We start from the raw sequence: 14,128 nt of genomic DNA, 5'->3' as shown, positions 1-14,128 counted from the left end.
AGACAGAGATGATTTTTCCATTTGTGGACAGAATACAATATAGATTGGTACATTAAGGGTCCTGAGACCAGCACTATATTGACACTTTGAGGATTCAAACTATATGAATGTCATGATGTATTGCCCACTGATGCTCTCAACATGGGCTCTGGCCTCAGCAGATGCAGTGTGGCAGTAGACACAAAGCACCAATCAGTAAGCAAATAAAACAAGAGACTGTGAGGAAACCTACAAAAAAAAAAAATTGTGAACTCATTTAATATGTTTACAGGATGCCACACCTTTTTGAGATGGAAAAATGACTACAGGGGTAGATAGATGTAATATGGAAACAAGTGATGTCCATAAGAACAGAAGTCAGCAAACTATGACCCATGGACCAAATCCGATTTTGTACCTGTTTTTTTTTTTTTTTTTGGTAAGTAATGTTAATTGGAACACAAGCACTCCCATTTGTTTATGTATTTTCTATGGATGGTTTCATACTATAACAGCAGAGTTGTTCAGCTGTCATGGCAAAGAATAAAATATTTACTCTCTGACATTTTATAGAAAAAGTTTGCTAATCCCTGGTCTGGAGAAGAACACCTGCCAGAGCCAGGCAACATTATATTGACTTAACTTCATGCCTGCTATAGTTTATACAAGACAAGGCCCAGAATGGTTTTTATTTTCAAAGTTTGTAAAAAAGCATTTTTGAAGAGTGGAGAGTTACAGAGGAGTATATCAGAATTATCTGTGCATCTAACAATGATGTTAATTTAAGACCAATACAGTATTATAAAGTAAAATAAAGTAAAAAAAAAAAAAAATTAAATAAATAAATAAAAAACACCTCTCCAGAAGAAAGGAGTCTGAAAATATGCAATAAGTACCTCAGCTCCATGCCTCATCCTTAGCCACAAGTATGACAGTAGTGAAAAAGTCAAGTACTGTTCATGTTTCAATATAGCTTTTACTCAGGGAAAAAATAGAAGAAAATAAACACAAAAGTAATCTGCATTTACATGGAAATAGGTTCAGAGTAGGAACAGTAAAATGTAGTAATCTGAGAAAGTGGGAAACATTGAGTCTACTGGATCTCACTCACCACTTGGGAGCACATCTACTGAGCCCATCTGGTCCCAGGCAACCTTCAGATGCAGAAGTGAAACACATATGCTAATTTGTGCATGCTACTGATTGTGTGGTGGTTTATTACAATTGTTGTGGTAATAACCATTACACATCATATTTAGGTCAACATATAAAGTCCTATGCCTTACAAATGTCTGTATCTTTTCTTAATTCTGTTTCGAGCATCATCAAACGTGCCTCTATTTTTTGTTCATTATACTCCAGTTACTCTGCTATACTTCATGTCCCTTAGATAAGCCAAGCATCCTTCTGACTCAAACCTCTAATCATCTCTCTGTGAAATGCTTTATATCTATGTATCTTCTATCTCTTCCTCACCTCATTAAAATATGACACTACATCTCACTGCTATAATATGTAATCTTTCTTTTTAGTTCTTTTGCATATCTGATATTTTATTATGCATTTTATTATTTACTTGTTTATTCATTGTCTCTTCCACCAGAATTTTAACACTATAAAGGCTAGGACTTTTCTTTGTTTTATTTTCTTCTTGACTTCAGGGTTATAGAATAGTGGTTAACAAGACTGTGGTTGTTCATATAAGCACACATATACTATACATATATATATAATTTATAAATATATACTTTTGGTTTTTTTCTACAAAATGGTACAAAGCTTGATGCATCGTGAGCTTGCTGATACTATCCTAGATTTAAAGGCAACAATTTATGATCATGCTTGAGATTAAAATAAAGCACAAAAAAGTCTATGTAAATTATATTCAGAAACGTTTGAGGTGGGGAACTGGAATATCTGCAATTAAACAAGGTCAAAAGTTATTTGTTATCAGAGAATAGCAAAAGTGTGTGTGTGTATATATCTGTATATGTATATATAATGAATACATATTATCTGCTGTGAAAAATGTGAGAAATAATTTTGTTAGGATTCAATAGCATATGGTCTAATAAAGGATGATCTTGGGACTTCTCTGATAGTCCAGTGGTTAAGACTCTGTGCTGTCAATACAAGGGGTGTAGATTCAATCTCTGGTCAGGAAACTAAGATTTCATGTGCTGTGCAGTATGACCAAGAGATTAAAAAATAAAAATAAAAAATAAAATAAAAAGGATGGTCTTTTTGAAGCCCTTTAATCTTCATTCAAATATACCATAAAAATATAACACGTTTATAAACCTGATGCTCTAAGAGATATAGTAGAACACCTAGTGAAGCAGTGAATAAAAAATAATTTTAAAATAAATACAAAGATTTTGGAAATAGCCTAGAAAATGAATGAAAATAATATTTTTAAAAAGTCCCAAAAGCTACAGAGGAAAAAAAAATCATATGATTTTTACACTTTTCCAAACATCTCTGTTGGGCTTCCCTGGTGGCTCAAATGGTAAAGTGTCAGCCTGCAATGCGAGAGACCCAGGTTCGATTCCTGGGTAAGGAAGATCCCCTGAAGAAGGAAATGGCAACCTACTCCAGCACTCTTGCCTGGAAAATCCCATGGACGGAGGAGGCTGATAGGCTCCAGTCCATGGGGTCGCAAAGCGTCAGACATGACTGAGCGACTTGACTTCACTTCAAACATCTCTGTCAGTCAGTTCAGTTGCTTAGTCGTGTCTGACGCTTTGCGACCCCATGGACGGCAGCACGCCAGGCTTCCCTGTCCATCACCAACCCCTGGAGCTTGCTCAAACTCATGTCCATTAAGTCGGTGATCCCATCTAACCATCTCATCCTCTGTCATCCCCTTCTTCTCCTGACTTCAATCCTTCCCAGCATCTGGTCTTTCCAGTGAGTCAGTTCTTTGCATCAGGTGCCCAAAATATTGGAGGTTCAGCATCGGTCCTTCCAATGAACATTCAGGATTGATTTCCTTTAGGATGGACTGGTTGGATCGCCTTGCTGTCCAAGGGACTCTCAAGAGCCTTCTCCAACACCAGTTCAAAACCAGTTCAAAGCAGTTCAAAAGCATCAGTTCTTCCATGCTCAGCTTTCTTTATAATCAGTTTAGCAATGGAGACAATATTGCAGCATTTTAGAAGACTACAATTAGATGCATTTTTTTTTTTAATAATGCTGAACCTGTTTTATATTTTGGAACAGTCTTTTTTTTATTTATAGATTTTCAGATTTTAATGTGTATTAGGTGTCAAGATAAATATTTACAAGTTTTGGAAGGAAGAGTATTGACAGTAGGAAATGATGGTTAACAGTTATTAAAGATGGGAAGAAACAAAAGCCTTAATTATCAGCTTTATACCCTCATAAATGCCACAGCACTATGGCTTAGTTATTGGAGCAGTCTGCAATTGGCTGTTTTGCTGACTGATCCCACGGCCTTGTTTGGATGCTATAGGAATTCAAAATAGGCGGAACAGACTGGGCCAGTGAAACTTATTGATCCCATTGCTGTTCCTTCATCTATTTGCTGCAGGCATATAAACATGGTTCATGCCTGTATGACCAAAACACTGGATTGTAGCAAGGTCGATTCAGTGTTTTCATCCATCGTAATGACTGATTTAGAGTGTCATACAGTCAATGTGATTGATTCTAAGTTGGCCAACAAAACTCAAAGTTGCCTTTCCATAGCTGCTCTCATTATGGTATAAAAACAAATTATTTTATATCTCTCCAAAGCAACATTCGAAGAGGAGTTTTGTCAGTCACTTTGTTAATTCTAAAGCGGAAGTCCAAACCAGGTATTTCTTCCTTTATCTACCATCACAACTTCCTCTCTCAGTACCACTGACACGACCATGCCTGTAGCTTCTATAAGTTCTTACATTTAGATTATGCCCAGGATTCATACAATAGAGCACCTTTTCCAGGAACTGCTATGTGGGCCTTTGCTACCTTTTGACAGAGTGCTTTTTATAGTCCCACAATACAATACTACCATGTTTTCCTATCATCAAGGATGTGATAGTAGGTTATCAATGAGTACTCTTTCCGCTAGTCACAGTCTTCAAATTTTAGTTTAGGGCTCAAGTATACCCATATTAAATAGACAAACTTTATTACACAAGAGATATTAAATTTCAGTTTCACTGGCCCAGTCTGCTCCACCTATTTTGTAAATATTTGCCTTGACATCTAACAAAACAAAACAAAAAAAAAGCATTCGACTAGTTTTGAAGGAAACTGCTAAATGTCTTCCAAAATGATTCCACCAGTTTACATCCCCAGCAGCAATCTGTGAGACTTCCTTTGGCTCCACTTCCTTATCAACATATGATGCTGTCAATTTTTCGATTTCAAGCACTATACTAGCTGTGTAGTGGTGTCATATTGTTGTTTTAATTTGCATTTTCCTGACCACATATGATATGGACCATATCCTTATATGTTTATTTTCCCTTTGTATATTTTCTTTGGTAGGGTGCCTGTTAGGATGTTTGCTGCTTTTTATAATCAGGTTAGTTTTTTGCTTATTATTGAGTTCTAAGAATTCTTTGTATATTTTGGAAAATAAACCTTAAATCAGTGAGTCTTTTGCAAATGCCTTCTCTTAGTCTGGGGTTTGTCTTTTAATTTTCTTGATATTGTCTTTGAATATTTCACTCCGCTTTCTTTAGCTGGCATAGTTTCTGAGGAGAAAAGTCCAATGCCTTTTTTATTTTGTTTTTCTGGCTTCTGAAATTTTTGTTTATTCTTTATTTTTTGTAGTTGAAAATATATATGCCTAGGTGTATTTTTTCTTTTCTTTCTTTCTTTTTTTTTTTTTTTTCATTTATTCTGCTTTGCATTTTCTGAGCTTCCTTGACTTGGCTTGTCCCTTTCTTTCTTCTGATATTCCCACGTATGTTACAACTTTTGTAGTTGTTTCAGTTCTTGGACATTCCCTTTTATGTTTCCCTCAGTCATTTTCTCTTTGCTTTTTGAGGTTCTTTTTTGTTTGTTTTTGATGATTCTACTGATATATATTCTAGCTGGGAAATGTTTTCCGTAGTGATGTCCAGTCTACTGTTAATAGTAAGTCCATCAGTGATATTTTTCATTTCTGTTACAGTGATTTTAATCTCTAGGATTTCTTTTTGGTCCTTAGGATTTGCTGCCCTCTGCTTACATTGTCCATCTGTTATTGAATGCTGTTTACTTTGTTCATTAGAGTCCTTGTCATACTAATCATAGTTGTTTTAAATACCTAATCTGATAATTCCCATACCTCTGTGATGTCTGGTTCAAGATATTTGCCTGGTACTCTTTCGGTAGATAATTTTCTGTTTATATCTACACATGATGTACCAGCTAAAATAAAGTGCTCCAGATAAGCTTTAGTAATGGGATAGTTGGACTTCACGGGTAGCACTTGTGGTAAAGCACCCTCTGACCAATGCAGGAGACATAAGAGATGTGGGTTTGATCCCTGGGTCAAGATCGCTTGGAGGAGGACATGGCAACCCACTCCAGTTTTCTTGCCTGGAGAATTCCATGGACAGAGAAGCCTGAGTCAAACATGACTAAGCAACTTAGCACAATATGATGGTAAGATGTTGGAAGAAGGGAAGCACTCTACAACTCTATGATTAGGTCTTAATCTTTCAGTGAGCCAGTCAGTGCCTCTGGACTGTGAATTTCACAAGTGTTTCTCAATTTTTCCTCCCAATTAATTGGGACAGTAAAGCTAGAGTGGGCTGAAGTAGGTATTTTTTTTGTCCCATATTAAAGACTAGTGTTGACTGGAGTTGAGTGTTTCTCTTTTAAATCAGTTATCCTCCAATAACAGGCCAACAGGTTAATCTCTAGTTAACTAGCTTTTCCTGAAAGCATGCCTTTTCTAAGTAGAACAGAGTAATCTGAAGTATTTCAAAAAGCTTCCTTTTGCCTTCCCCACGCTGAAAGCCTGAGTGGATTTTTCTCTGGTTATCAATATTTATTGTGGGAATCTAATGAACTTCATGGAGGTAAATCTTATAAAACCATGGGGACTTTACAATGGCTGGGTCTTCTGGAGTTTTTAACTCTTAGTCTTGCATACATACGAACCTTGGATACTCACTGACCACATTTCTGGCTTTCCAATTCCTACACTGATTCCTCTGGAGATTTCCATCTGTGAGTCTGTTCTGGTAAATTGTTATTCTCTGCTTTCACTTGTCAGTCTCTCCAGTCTCGAGGGGAGTGGTTTGTTCTCTGTCCTTCCTTTTCTATCTCTTTTTTCTCTCATCTTGGCTTAGCCAAGAAGACTTGTTACACTGGAGTCTGTTAAGCTTTTATTTGTTAGAATGAGGTGGTGATTCCAAGATACTTACATGTAAAAGCAGAAACTTGAGGTCTGCATTATTTTTTTTTTTAATTCACTGAAAGACATAAGATATGAAAATATTAGTATTTTATTTTTGTAGTAATTAATAACAAGTGTCTTGAGAATTTGTTCAGATAATCTCTGCAGATGTGAAGTGTACACTTTCATGAAACTTGCTAAGCTGTGTCTGACTCTTGTGACTGCATGGACTGTAGCCAGACAAGCTCCTCTTGCCACAGGATATCCTAGGCAAGAATACTGGAGGGGGTTGCCATTTTCTTCTCTAGAGGATCCTCCTGACCCAGAGATCAAATTATGGTCTCTTGCACTGCAGGCAAATTCATTACCAACTGAACCACCAAGAAAACCCCTTTATAATACTTAATAAATAGCAATGAATCTCATTACAATGGACCATTAAAGCACCAACTTATACTGATAAAAAGTTTAAAGTGCACAAATAAAACTAATAATTTTAAGGACTTGTACAAATTACCTTTCCTCAGCAAAATATTTTCCTATTATCTTTATTGGTAGTCCACTTACATTTGTAGTCCTTGGAGAAGCAAGGTTATAATTTGGTTTTTTTGAGGGACAACACTGATAATTGACATTATATTTGATTGTAAGTTTACACACATGCACAGTAATTTTATATGTGTTATTAAAATCTGAAATTATGGATAATGTTCATCCCAACTCTTTGAAAAGACACTTGAAGAATAAAAGAGTAACAGTGTTAGCATTATCTTCAAAATAAAATCCTAACTGTGGCTAAATTTTCTAACTTTCCTACTCTAATGTAACTGCATTTAATTTCTAATTTCTAGGAATTCTATGCTCCAAGCTAATTTATACAATATTAAAAGAGCTAGTTTTATTGTCTCATATATGCTATGCACAACCCATGATTATTTATTTAATGACACACCATTACATCATTACATACTAACAGAAGCAGAAGATATTAAGAAGAGGTGGCAAGAACACGCAAAAGAACTATACCAAAAGATCTTCATGACCCAGATAATGATGATGGTATGGTCATTTTTCTAGACCCAGACATCATGGAATGTGAAATCAAGTGGGACTTAGGAAGCATAACTACGGACAAAGTTAGTGGAGATGATGGAATCCCAGTTGAGCTATTTCAAATCCTAAAAGCTGATGCTGTTAAAAGTGCTGCACTCAACATGCCAGTAAATTTGGAAAACTCAACAGTGGCCACAGGACTGGAAAAGGTCAGTTTTCATTCTAATGCCACAGAAGGACAATGCAAAAGATTGTTCAAACTACCACACAATTGCACTCCTCTCACACGCTAGCAAAGTAATGCTCAAAATCCTCTACCACAGTCTTCAACAGTTTGTGAACTGTGAACTTCCAGATGTTCAACCTGGATTTAGAAAAGGCAGAGGAACCAGAAGTAAAATTGCCAACATCTGTTGGATCATAGAAAAAGCAAAAGAATTCCAGAAAAATATCTATTTCTGTTTTATTGACTATGCCAAAGCCTTTGACTGTGCGGATCTGTGGATCACAGCAAACTACAGAAAATTCTGAAAGAGATGGGAATACCAGATCACTTGACCTGCCTCCTAGAAATGTGTATGCAGGTCAAGAAGCAACAGTTAGAAGAAACAGCAGACTGCTTCCAAATTGGGAAAGAAGTATGTCAAGGCTGTATACTGTCACCTTGCTTATTTAACTTATATGCAGAGTACGTCATGAGAAACACTGGGTTGGATGAAGCACAGCTGGAATCAAGATTGCTGGGAGAAATATCAATAACTTCAGATACACAGATGATACCTTGCTATGGCAGAAAGTGAAGAACTAAAGAGCCCCTTGATGAAAGTGAAAGAGGAGAGTGAAAAAGCTGGCTTAAAACTCAACATTCAAAAACAAATATCATGGCATCTGGTCCCATCACTTCATGGCAAAGAGATGGGGAAACAATAGAAACAATAAGAGACTTTCTTTTCTTGGGCTCTAAAATCACTGCAGATGGTGATTGCAGCCATGAAATTAAATGACATTTGCTCCTTGGGAGAAAGGCTATGACCAACTTAGACAGTGTATTAAAAAGCAGAGATGTTACTTTGCTGACAAAGGTCTATCTAGTCAAAGCTATAGTTTTTCCAGTAGTGATGTATGGATGTAAGAGTTGAACTATAAAGAAAGCTGAGCATTGAAGAATTGATGCTTTTGAACTGTGGTATTGGAGAAGACTCTTGAGAGTCCCATGGACTGCAAGGAGACCCAACCAGTCAATCCTAAAGGAAATCAGTCCTGAATATTCATTGGAAAGACTGATGCTGAAGTTGAAACTCCAATACTTTGGCCATTTGATGCGAAGAACTGACTCATTGGAAAAGACCCTGATGCTGGGAAAGATTGAAGTCAGGAGAAGAAGGGGATGATAGAGGATGAGATGGTTGGATGGCATCACCGACTGAGTGGACATGAATTTGAGCTCCAGGAGTTGGTGATGGACAGGGAAGCCTGGTGTGCTGTAGTCCGTGGGGTGGCAAAAAGTTGTACATGACTGAGTGACTGAACTGACCTGAACAGTTCATTACATAATTATGTCACACATTACATAAAATTTCAGGAACAGAAGCTGTGTGTTACCTCCAGTTGTCAACTCAGTACATGGTACATAATATGTTACATAAGCGCATATATGTCACTAATAAATCAGTAAAGAAGAGATATTTAGCTAAGTCTATAAAAATCCTAGTAAATGTACACTTTATTTTAGTTTATATTACATATTGATGGAAAGATATGAAATTGGCTTGACTAATGCAATTAGGCCAAAAGACATTAGTCTGTTAAACTCCAAATTTATATCTCTCTTCTTTATTGCAGTTATAAAACTCAAATGACTTTAAGTCTTACATGTCCAATTTAAAAAGAATAAAAATTAATTAGCTCAAGCTCATTGTTGCCACAAACAAAGTTAGCTAATATGCCGAAATTTTCCTATTTTACAGGAGAAGTTGAAAATCACCATTTTAATATTTCTGTAGCTCTAAATGCCAATTTTTAGTAAGAAAAATATACGTTAATACTCTGATCTTTACTGCAACAAGGCTTATAGATCTAGATTTGGGACACACAAATATAGCCAAAATTGGATTTTATATAGACCATATGAGATGAGATTATAGAGTAAGAATCAAACAAACATCTTCAGGAAGAATAAAAAAATTAAAGAATGAACAAGGAAAGAGAAGCTCTATTGGGGAAGCAGCTGGGAGAGCAGGAAATCAAGTTATCATAGAAAATGAAGAAACAGAGTGATTCAAACTCAGTGGTCAATATTGGTAAAGAAAATAGAAAGTTAGAGGTAAAGTTTTTAAACATTGATTTTGCAAACCAGAACTTGTTACACATATTCAGAACAGTTTCACTGAAGTAGAAGTTGCTTTGTAGCAGGCTGGGGAGAGAATTTGAGCTAAGAACTTGTGAACATATATAAAGAGGATATTAGAAGATTTACTGAAAATTTTAGAAAAATAATAGTTGAGATTTTCTTGTGGATAGTGGTGATTTTATTTGTTTTAGTTTTTGCATGGAAAAATATATTACATTCTAATGATAAGAAGACTATGAATGAAAACTTACAATTTTAGTTGAGAGTAGAGGTCATAGATGGGACTTTCCTGGTGGCTCAGAAGGCAAAGGATTTGCCTACAATGCTGGAGACTAAGGTTCAGAACCTGAGTTGGAAAGATCCCCTGAAGAAGGGAATGACAACCCACTCCAGTTTTCTTGCCTGGAGATTTCCACAGACAGAAGAGCCTGGTGGGCTACAGTCCATGGAGTTGCAAAAAGTCAGACACAACTGAGCAATCTTGGCTGGCTGTAGGTTCATAGACGAGCCTCTAGAAGGTGCAGGCTACATCACAGCCCAAAACACTTGTAGAAGAGTAGCCCTAAGTAGAAGAAATGACACATTTTCTGTCATTGTAAGATGACTGTCACATACAAGATAGACTTTTAATCTAGAAATGTGTATAAAATGGCTGTGACAAGAAATTCGGTCTTTCCAAGAGACAAACAGCTTAAACATTTGACTATTTCATCAGTATCTCTGAAAATTATTTTTAGCTTTAGGGTTAAAAATAGAAAGCATTTTGTACGTAAGTAATTTAGCAATGTTTACCTAAAATCAAATAGAAGAAATAAGTATGCGTTACTCCAACACAGACTTTTATTGATTGACTTTGTTTAGAAATTTGAGTATAGCGGGAAGAATTGATGCTTTTGAATTGTGGTGCTGGAGAATTCTCTTGCAAGTCCTTTGGACAGCAAGGAGGTCAAACCAGTCAATCCTAAAGGAAATCAACCCTGAATATTCTTTGGAAGGACTGATGCTGAAGCTCTAATACTTTGGCTACCTGATGTGAAGTGCAGACTTGTTAGAACAGACCCTGATGCTGGGAAAGATTGCGGGCAGGTGGAGAAGGGCGTGGCAGATGACAAGATGTTTAGGTAGCATGACCAACTTAATGGACTTGACTCTGAGTAAACTGGGAGGCAATGGAGGACAGAGGAGCCTGGCATGCTACAGTCCAGGGGATCACAGAGTCGAACAAGACTTTGTGACTGAACAACAACAACATATTTACAAATATTGGCTATTCTATTTACTTCTCCTCTGTGCCTTTTCCAGCTCTGGATTAATATCCTGTTGATTCAAGTTACCTAACATATAGTTTAAGAGGAATAAAATAGGTTGGGTACTGCTGTCTGATTAGTTATTTGAGATTGCCCAATTTCTGTTAGATTTCTGAATCATAATTTACTACAAACAAATATTTTCAAGGAGAAAATAAGTTAGCTGGCATCTTAGTTAAGTTGTCACATATATAATATGACTTCTGTGAGTTTGTAGTAAAGACAATTGAGCATTATGTTCCTTGTACTCTTTTCATTATTCCAAAATTAGCAAAATTATTCACCAAAGTTTCACTTATTCCTTGAAACTCTAGCAATAGAATTCGCTTTGATTTTGTTACTATGAATTTCTGATAAGTCAAAAATACTATTAGTAAAAATAGCATTTTCATTTACTTTATATAAATCTGAAAGACTTCTTTTTCAGATTCTTCATGTTCATGGATGTCTGGCTTGATCTATAACAATCAGCACTCCGTTTATACTCTAAGCAAAACTAGGTGCAGCTGTAGTACTGGTATGATGTCATGAGTTAACTAAAAATTTAAAATTACATGTAAATTAAACTTTGACAATGGCTTAGAATGTTCTCCAGTAATGTCTATTTAAGGAATCACTTTTCAAAAGGGCTAAAAGTCAAGTAAAATAAAATGAACATTTTTGAGTGATGGATGTTCACCTTGTGTACAGAGATAGAACAAGAATAAATGACTTGCTTTCTACTAATATGTATTAGGAAAACTTTCCAGGTAATGATATACAGTAGTTACTTAAAGATTTGGTAGGAGATAGGGAGCTATATTTTTATTAAATCATTTTTGTACTGAATATCTTTATATGTATATATATATATATATATATATATATATATATATATATACACACTATCCTTAGATATTTATTTTAACAAGAGTGTATCCTGCCTTCACAAATATATCATAAACTATTTGAGGCCAATTATATCTCTAAGTTCTTAATAGGCTACACGAAGATTTTAACATAGTATGGTAAAAATTGCATTTGCTAACGAATAGTTAAATATTGAGAAAATATATTTCAAGGTACGCACATTTTCTCTAACCAAAATTTCTTTATTTATTTTTTACTTTTAGTAAGATGATGTGTAACTCTTTTATTTCTATCTTTTGTAAAGACCTAGGCCAGATCCATTCGTGTCCCCTGAGACATTAAAATTTTTCCTAAGAAAAATTAGTAGTGGCAACCTTAGTAGTTTTCACTTACCAAAATGCCAACAATGTTTACTCTGAAGTTTATTCTACACAAGTCTTTAAAAAGAAAAAAAAAAATATTCCCTCGAATGTGTGAATCCACATTTGGAGTTCAAACTAAATAATGATATATTTGAATTATGCAGAATATTTATTTAAAACAAACTGCTGCTGATGCTGCTAAGTCACTTCAGTCGTGTCCGAATCTGTGTGATCCTATAGAGGGCAGCCCACCAGGCTCCCCTGTCCCTGGGATTCTCCAGGCAAGAACACTGGAGTGGGTTACCATTTCCTTCTCCAATGCATCAAAGTGAAAAATGAAAGTGAAGTTGCTCAGTCCTGTCTGACTCATAGCGACCCCAGGACTGCATCCTACCAGGCTCCTCCGTCCATGGGATTTTCCAAGGAAGTGTACTGGAGTGGGTTGCCATTGCCTTCTCCATTAAAACAAGCTAGAAGTTGGTATATATTGTAGATATATAATAAGCAAATGTCAAAATAAATATCAAAACACACTCAGGGCACACAGATATAAATCATTTTTTAAAAAATTCATTTAAGCAAATAAGAGATAATGTTGTTATTAACATAGTTTACTGGGCTCTTCGAACTGATTTTCTTTCCTAAAGCCCCTAGAAAAACTGCTACACGTTTAATGATTTTCCCCACTTTTATGAGAGAATTTTTAAAAAGATTAATACAATAAATTATGATTTAACCATTATTCTCAAACATAGTATAAAGTAAATATATATAATTTTCCTGAAAGGTACAATTTAAATAATTAAATAAATGGGACATTTACTTCTGTATACTAAATCATCAATCCTTCCTGTGAACAGCCAGAACTGATCTCCTTTAGGATGGACTAGTTGGATCTCCTTGTAGTCCAAGGGACTCTCAAGAGCCTTCTCCAACACCACAGTTCAAAAGCATCAATTCTCCGGTGATGTCTCTGCTATTGAATATACTATCTAGGTTGGTCATCACTTTCCTTCCAAGAAGTAAGCATCTTTTAATTTCATGGTTGCAATCATTATCTGTAGTGATTTTGGAGCCCAGAAAAATAAAGTCAATGACTGTTTCCAATGTTTCCTCATCTATTTGCCATGGAGTGATGGGACCAGATGCCATGATCTTAGTTTTCTGAATGTTGAGCTTTAAGCCAACTTTTTCACTCTCACTTTCATCAAGAGGCTCTTTAGTTCTTCTTCACTTTCTGCCATAAGGGTGGTGTCATCTGCATATCTGAGGTTATTTATATTTCTCCTGGCAAGCTTGATTCCAGCTTGTTCTTCCTCCAGCCCAGCATTTCTCATGATGTACTCTGCATACAAGTTAAATAAGTAGGGTGACAATATACAGCCTTGACATACTTCTTTTCCTATTTGGAACCAGTCTGTTGTTCCATGTTCAGTTCTAACTATTGCTTCCTGACCTGCATGCAGATTTCTCAAGAGGCAGGTCAGATGGTCTGGTATTCCCATCTCTTTCAGAATTTTCCACAGTTTATTGTGATCCACACAGTCAAAGGCTTTGGCTTAGTCAATAAAGCAAAAATAGATTTTTTTCTCTAACTCTCTTGCTATGTCAAGTCTATTTCTGTTTTGTAAATAAGTTTATTTGTATCATTTTCAAAAAGGTACCACATAAAAGTGATATAATGTTTGTCTTTGTCTGACTTACTTCACTTACTACAATAATCTCATAGCCAAGACACGGAAGCCTGATGTCTGTCAACAAATGAATGCATATCACCACTTCTTTGATGGCTCAGCGGTAAAGAATCTGCCTTCAATTCAGGAGACCCACAGGTTAGATTTCTCTTCTCCAGTATTCTTGCCTGGAGAGTTCCATGTACAGG

This window comes from Capricornis sumatraensis, chromosome 7 (genome assembly GCF_032405125.1).
Source record: "Capricornis sumatraensis isolate serow.1 chromosome 7, serow.2, whole genome shotgun sequence".
Lineage (NCBI taxonomy): Eukaryota > Metazoa > Chordata > Mammalia > Artiodactyla > Bovidae > Capricornis > Capricornis sumatraensis.
The sequence above is the reverse complement of the archived record's forward strand: the minus strand, read 5'-3'. Positions refer to the sequence as shown.